Source organism: Ixodes scapularis, unplaced genomic scaffold, assembly GCF_016920785.2.
Source record: "Ixodes scapularis isolate PalLabHiFi unplaced genomic scaffold, ASM1692078v2 PGA_scaffold7__128_contigs__length_106722199, whole genome shotgun sequence".
In the NCBI taxonomy this organism is placed as follows: Eukaryota; Metazoa; Arthropoda; class Arachnida; order Ixodida; family Ixodidae; genus Ixodes; species Ixodes scapularis.
The window spans coordinates 29231678-29240038 of record NW_024609882.1 but is presented as its reverse complement, the minus strand read 5'-3'; positions in this window follow the sequence as shown (position 1 = coordinate 29240038).

The following is an 8361-nucleotide window of genomic DNA, read 5'->3' as shown; positions in this document are numbered from 1 at the left end:
GATGGGCAGGGCGCGTCTTTCGAACAACCGACTTCCAGCTCGCGCTCGATGCCTTCCATCGTGCTTTCCTGCGCGTGCTGCCCCGAGGCTCGCGAGACACCGAAGCACTGTCGAAGGTAGAAAGCTAGCTCTGGGGGCGGAACGATCGACGCTCCTCCCTGACGTTCTCATCCAGTCAGTGAATGTAGCTGGTACAGACCATGCTTAAAAGGAATGTGCTATGCTCAAGAATTTCTGAACTGGCGTTGTTAAATCCAATTCTTTATCGTGCTCTCAGGTGTAATACGCGTGTGCGCGCTTCTTTAGTGGTACTCTCTATTGCTTGTCTAAGTGAAGTGAAGAGCGTGAAAACGCTGGTTGGAAATGGGTGGAACCGATTAAATTGCATTCCAAATGCATTTATTCGCAGACGCCAAGTCTGCGAATAAATACGTCGATATGACTACTGAGTTGTAGCGTCTTGGGTCATTCTAGACTCGAAGTTAAACTGGTCTGGAACGATTGGTAAGGACACTACATTATTATCTCTTTAGGATAGGGCCAAAGACGAGGGTGAGTCTTCGTAGTCTGAGGCCGTTCTGTTGTGAAGTATCTCTGTGTAGTCTCTCCGGTGACCTTGCGCCGTATTCTCTTACACCCTCGTGCGTAGTGTTACCTCGCGGTGGCATGGACTGGTGAAATCGCGCGGCAATACGGCATACAGGCGACAGAGCAGTATCCGCGGTGCGATGGTGAGCCATGAGGTTATTATCCAATGTTGTGCAATCTGGATATTGGGTGGAACTGATGCAAGCGTGTGATGCGTTCCGCCGACGACGTGGCACTCGAATCGGGTTTCGTAATCCGATGCTCTCAGGAGTCCATCGAGTCCAGCGGAGAAATGTTCTCTCGGGAGCCGCTGTACGTTGGTGCGTGCGTGACCACAGGGTCCTTCCACGCCAAACTATCCAGGCCTAAATTTGACCCCCAAAGATTTTGATCTAAGAAAAAGTGTGTGTTATTGGTGATGTAGAAGTACATTTTCCAATACATTCTTGATATACCTTTTTTTATTTTGTTTAAGGATATTTTGAATTTTGTGGAAAACGAGCCCCAATGGGTAAAAAAATTGGAAAAAAATTCTTGAAACAGTACCGCAAACTAAAACAACATTTTTGGTAGGTGAATATTTTTTTAACAATTATCTCATGTTTTTCGCAAACTTACGAGTGTTATTTTTGGTTCAGATGCGTTGAAAGTAAAAGCTGATATTCACCTTTTATTTTCAAAGACACGCTACTATATGAAGGCGTTGAAACTTTTTGTGTTAGTAGTAGGGAAAACAAAGTATGTCTAAGAAGTGGTTTGAAAAAAAAAATGTTACTTTATTTCCCAAGATAAATGCACAATATTGAAGATATTGCAAAATACCCAGTCTTAAAAAAAGTGAAACCATTAAGGTGGTTTGTCTAAACACATTCACTCAATGGTTATAGATTATATAGAATTCACACAACAATCGAGCAAAGTTAGAAAAAAATTTTACTTTTTAAAAACGACATATATTTTTGTTCAATTTTAGTATTGCAAATATTGTAAAATATAGAGTTTTCAAAGCCACATTCAAAAGATGTTCGGTTTAAAACCCTATACTTCATGCTTATACGTAGCTTGAAACGAAGGCAACAAACGAGCGACATTTTAATGATGTATTATTTTCTAAAATCGAGGGAAATATGATCTTAACATTGGCCCATTGCCACCCCATTGCGCCATCTATAGCGCAATACGATGGCACACATTTGTTTATGAAATTATGTTCTAAATATACTTTGTTTTTCTTAATTCTAGCACAAAAGTTTTCAAGCCTTTATATTGTCGGTTGGGTTAGAAAATAAAAAGTGAATATAAGCTTTTAACTAAGTTTTAACGCATCTGAACCCTTAAAACACTCGAGAATACATAACGAAACATATTGGAGAATTTAGAAGAATATATGTACCATCGAAAAACGGTGTTTATTACGCAAGATAATTTTAAACGCTTTTGAAAAGAAAATTGTTTTTTACCCCTTGAGGACTGGTTTCCGCAAAATTCAAAGTGTCTTAAAAATTATAGAAAAAAGAAAGCCGTTTACAATTCCCTGTAACGCCGGTTGGAGCGCAGCTCTTGGGGAGGAGGATGGAAGCGTACTGAGGGACAGATGACTCCTTAAGGTCACGTGACCTCAGGGGGGTCGTGTGACGTCAGGGGGAGGGGGTCACGGGGCCTGGGGGGTCACGTGACTTGGGGGTCACGTGACCTGGGGGTCACGTGGCCTGGGGAGTCACGTGACCTTGCGTTTACGCCGATGGCGACGCCGCTCAATCCGGAAACGGCCGCCTAAGAGCTGCGCTCAAAAAATATTTGGGAAAATGTAGTCTTACATGATCAATAACACATACGAATCCGTGAGGGTCGAATTTATGCCTGGATCGTTGGGCCATACAAAAACTAAAAAAAAAATGTTGCAATGTTAGTAAAAATTCAGTCACGTTCAATACCAAACAAACGCTTTGCTTTGGATTTATATTTGAAGGTTTCAAGACAATATTTTATTTCAAAAGCTATCACTTAATTGTTCCACGTATATATATATGCTATTTAAAGTATACTTTTTAAAGTATAAAACCTAGGTAGTTCGCTAACACTCCTGGCGAGTCTAGTTTCCTTGCGTACAGACATTTCACTCAGTGTGCAGCGGACCTCTTTTTAAAACAAGAGGAAGGTGCCTGCAGCAACGGTCGGAACTCCCACTCCAGATATGGAGCCCTCTTCGTTTGTGACGTTTAATAATTATCTTTCCTTCCCTAATACCCTTTTCGGATGACCTGTCTAGAAAACCCTCCCCAGTTCAGCATTGGCCAACTACTTTCAGAGAAATTGCGGTTACCCTGAACAACCGCACGGCCTTTGGGACGAAGGGGTAGCAGTTTACCACCAGGGGATGCCTTCTGAAGTTAATATTTGTAATTTTCATTATTGAATATAGTCACTAATGTTCACCTTTTTGTTTGTTTGTTTGTATGAGTTTCTTTGAGACAGAACTTACAGAATGTCTCGGGGGACATGGCTAAAGGCACTTTGAAGTGCCTGACGAGGCCACGCCGCCCTTTTTGGCAACAGCGGTAGCAGAACAAAACAAGAGTGACATGCTTTCACTGCTATACAATAAAAAACAAACACAAAAAGAAGACGAATAACAAACAACCAGTGGTGTGCGAACAGAGTTGGGCCAATTATCGATAATATTACATTTTGCTTCAAGAGATTTTTTAAAAAATACTTTTTTTGTGCTGTCACATGCATTTATCATTCAAGAAGTTTAGGACATATTTTTCGTTGTTTTATTCATACGTAAATAAAATTTCCCCCTGACCCCCCCCCCCCCCCCCCCCCCACCTGACAATAGTTTCCTTGCGGTTGCTGCGGCTGAAATAAAAACTGCCTTTATCTAGTGAGTTATTTAATTTATGCACCTTTTCACGCTAAGAAAACAACATTCTATATAATTATATTTTTTCATGCTTCACAAAGATGCGTTCATGAAAATTAACAATATGCCTAACCCTGTATTTTGTTCAATACCCTGAATTTTTAAATACACTGTTTTTGTGTTGTGTTTTCTATTTGCAGCTATGGGTGTTCCCTACGTAGCTGTTTGAATAAAGCAGTATTTTTTTAACTTAATATTTCACATTAATATTTCCTAGAGTTCATTTATTTAAAAAAACAAAAGCTAACATCCTACTAGAAGTATGCTTAAAATTAATCAGAGACAACCGCTATAATACACTGGCCCTCTAATTTGCTGCAGTACTTTTATGACCACGAAAGTATTTAGCAACAAAACAGAAAAACGCAAGATAAAATTATTTTTTATAGCCCTGTAAAGGAATAGTTCATGTATTTTTTCTCAATTTTCGTGCATTACAAAGCCAGGTATGTACCTATCTTTGGCTTGTTTTTGCATTGTTTTCATTTGGATTTGCACTCTTTTTTAGAGCGCAGCTTCTAGGCGCCCGTTTCCGGCTTAACCGGCGTCGTCGTCGGCGTAACCGCCCCCCCCCCCCCTTCCCCCCGAGGAGCTCGGGAGGACCTCGGAAGGACCTCGGGTTCCTTTGGAGGACTTCGGGTTCCTTCGGGAGGACCTCGGGAGGACCTCGGATTAATGCGGGAGGGGGGAGGGGGGAGCAGGGAAAGGGGAGTCACGTGACCCTCCCCCCCCCCCATTAGTACCCTTCCCTACTCCTCCTCAAGAGCTGCGCTCTAATTCGGCGTTACAGGGAGTTGTAGACGGCTTTCATTTTTCATTTGGACATTAAGATGCTTATTCTTAGGTTAACCGTAAAAAAGTAAACAGAAAACAACAACACTTTTTTCATATAAATTAAAGGAAAATTTACGTTAGCGACCGACCTCACTTGCTGGTACAATTAAGCACCCTGAAATGGTAAAATTAATTTGCAAGCTTCTAAAAACAAGGAATAAAAATTGTGATGAGCCTGCAAGTATTCAGGCATTTAGTTTGGCTTAATAATCCTCTGATAGTTCTACTTGGTGACGACGCCTTTGAAGGGCTGGTGGACGGACAGACTGGAGACAGGGTTTGGAAAATATAAATGACGATGAATGGGACATGAATCGATGGTAGCGTTGGATTGTAAGTCCCAATGTTTTCGCCGCGCGGTTCCGCGTGTCCCCATTAATTCCCGCAGTGACGTGATCATCTTGCGTCACCGGCGAGATTCTGGTGTGATTGGATGCGGTTCTGAGCATTGATGAAAATGAGGTCCAAGTTCCAACAGCCTCTGTCATTGGCCTGCAGGGTTAAGGCTTCGCGGCAGCAGCCTTTTTCGAGGCTAAGAAAAGAGGAAGGCGAAGCTTAATTGATGTTGGTCACTTAGGCAGATGTTCGAAGGCCTTGGTTTTTGTTTTTCGAGAGATTCTCTGTCGAACAATGGTGTTGCGGACCGTCCCTGTGAATGTGCCATAGATGGACCATGGTGTCGCCGGGGTTTGGAACGTAGCACGTTATGCTCCTTGAGCGAAAACATGTCAATGACAAGGTTTAATATGGCTGTAAATTGTTTTGTTACACCAAACAGACTCAGATCTAGGACACTCCAAACCAAAACCATTTAAAAAAGAGAACGCTGGAGTTTAAGCTTCAAGCCTCCGCGTCCCACCCTTGAAATCCAGTCGACCTTGTAAAATGCACGCATAAACTCCCTCTCCCCTCTCCCCCCCTTAAATATATATATATATATATATATATATATATATATATATATATATATATATATATATATATATATATATATATATATATATATATATATATATATATATATATATATATGGGCAGTATAATTTGGATTCAGGCAGGGGCAGCCGTATTTTTTATTTTGCTTCAAAGTTTTATATTTCGCGGCGCATGTTCCAAGAAAAACAATACTTTTTATTTTAATGTCCTGACATGTTTAGTTTCTGAGAAAAAAAAATCTCAAACAAGCGGGAAAGAACGACGAGGTGTTGACAATTGTCGTGTGTGGCATTTTTTAATCACCCTCAATTTCAAAGTATTCCAAAGAGAGCGTCTATATTTTTAGTGTGATATATATGCAAGTATGTAAGACGATATTATAACTACTATTCATTATTCGTTGATCCAATTTTTGCAAAAATTCCCAAAAATGCCTCGCCGAACAACTGTGACATAAACTGCAGATTTTTTTGTCAGTCGACTACGTTTTGTATCGTTTTTACAAATATATCACGAGTAGAACCTTTCATTGCCTTCCAAATTAAGCCAAGTTTGTGTTTTTAACATCTACGAGTACTGAAATATAACTTATGAAAGAGAGAGAGCTTTCACTTTTCGTTCAATTTCAATACGATGTATAAAAAAAAACATTTTTTTTGCGTTGCTTTTTTTTCACATTCTTCTTTTAGCCAGAATACATTCCGTTAGAGGTATTTGCCTTGGTTTTGAGTTTTAAGGCTCTAAATATGCTAAAAAAAGAGCAAATGCCAATGGTGGGTTTTGACGATTTTTGTGTGTGGCGTTTTTGAATAACTCTCAATCTCAAAGTATTCAAAAATAGCTTCTATACTTTTATTGTGATATATATGCATGTCGGTAAAACGACATTTCGACTACTATTTATTATTCGTTGATCCAATCTTTGCAAAAATCCCCAAACATGCCTTGGTGAACAACTGTGACCTAAACTGCAGATTTGTTTTTAGTTGACTATGTTCAGTTTTGTTTTTAAAATAATACCACGTGTAGAATCTTTCATTGCCATCCATATTATGTAACGTTTGTGCCTTAATCACGTACGAGTAATGAGAAATAAATTATGAAGCCTAAAAGTTTTCATTTCTTAATCAATTTCAGCACGCTGTAAAAAAAAGTTTTAGTTAGCATATATACTGTTAGAGGTATATGCACTAGTTTTCAGTTTTAAGCCTCTTATGCTAAAAAAATGCTGATGGTGGGTTTATGGGTTATAGCTGTATATTTTATTTGTTATTGTAATCAATGTTCAATGTTTAATCAATCAGTGTTTATTTTTCTCTTGTGCTAACCAACAGCTCGAAAGCCTACTGGGTAATAATCTAAGGGACGTTGAATAAATACTCATATAAAAGACATTAATGTCGCGAGGCGTATAATTTCGTTTCATTTTTCATTTCATTTATTTACCTCAAGGGCGTCTTTAAGGACGCATTACATGAGGGGGATAGGTGGTACATGCATTTGTAACAACATAGTCACACAGTTTTCCAAACACAATCATTGGTATAACAAAATCATCGCAATCGGCCCAGCACAGTTTACAAAAAGGAAGTCACATCGTACGTACACAACTGCAATTTTGAACTGGACGTAACTATGTATAAAACAACAATTTCAATATGGAGAAACGGAAAGCGACTATGAAAAAAAAAAAAAACAACAAGCATGTACTTGTACTATTCATGCCACAGGCGCTCGCACATTGTTTTAAATTCAACGGGATTTGTGTTAGTAACCATCTCGTCTGGCAAGTTATTCCATTCAGTAATCGATAATATTAAGGGTGAAAACAGGAAGGAATTAGTGTGTGACTGGTATTGCTGCACCTTACAGGAATTATCGGTTCGAGGAGAAATATAATGTGAGGAATGACAATAGGTGTTTTTAAAGCACGAGTTACTGTAGTATAATCATGAAAGTAACATATGCGGTAAATATTGCGCCGGGTAGACATTGGAGTGAGACCCAAATTTGTTTTTAAAGCTGAGACACTAGTTTGAGGCGAAAAGTCGTTTGATATGAACCGGGCTGCTTTGCTTTGGACAGATTCTAATTTGGAAGAAAGATAATTTTGATGCAGATGACATATGATACTTGCATATTCTAGTTTAGAGAGAATAATTTTTTTTATATGCTAGCAGTTTTGTTGAAGTGGGGGCCAGGTGTAGGGTGCGCCTTAAGAAACCTAGAGATTTAAATGAGTTGGTGACTAAGTTATCGATGTGTTGTTTCCATGTGAGGGTTTCAGAGATGTTTACTCCTAGGTATTTGTATAGTGAAACACATTCAAGTTGCTGCATGAGTAATGTATATTGGCTGTATGATTTGTTTGAATTCGTAGTAACGGTCATTTGTTTACATTTGTCGGAGTTAACGGTCATCTGCCATTCTGAGCACCAGGAAGATATAGCATCAAGGTCATTTTGGAGGGCGTTATGGTCTGTCGGGTCTAAGATTTTTCTATAAATAACACAATCATCTGCGAATAGGTGGATAGTTGAGGTAATCGAAGAGGGAAGATCGTTGATATAAATGAGAAAAGAAGGGGGCCGAGAACACTACCTTGGGGGACGCCTGAAGATACTGGGACTGGGTTAGATGAAGAACCATTCACCGAAACTGACTGTTGTCTATTTATTAGGAACGAAGCTATCCATTTTATTACTACAAGGGTAATCTGGAGGAGAGAAAGTTTTAGGAGTAGTCGTTGGTGGGGGACCGTATCGAATGCTTTGGCAAAGTCTATAAATATAACGTCTGTTTGTAGTGAGGAATGATTATTAAAATGAAGATCCGTGACAAACGCAAACAGTTGACTAATACATGAGTGGCGCTTTCTAAAACCGTGCTGGTTGGGGAAGAAAAAGTTGTGTTGATCCAGGTATGAGATAATATTAGAATAAATGACGTGTTCCATAAGCTTACACGGCACACTGGTGAGTGAGATAGGTCTGTAATTTGATGGATTTGATTTGTTGCCTGATTTGAAAATGGGTTGAACTCGGGCGAATCGCCAGTCAGCTGGTACATCAGCAGAA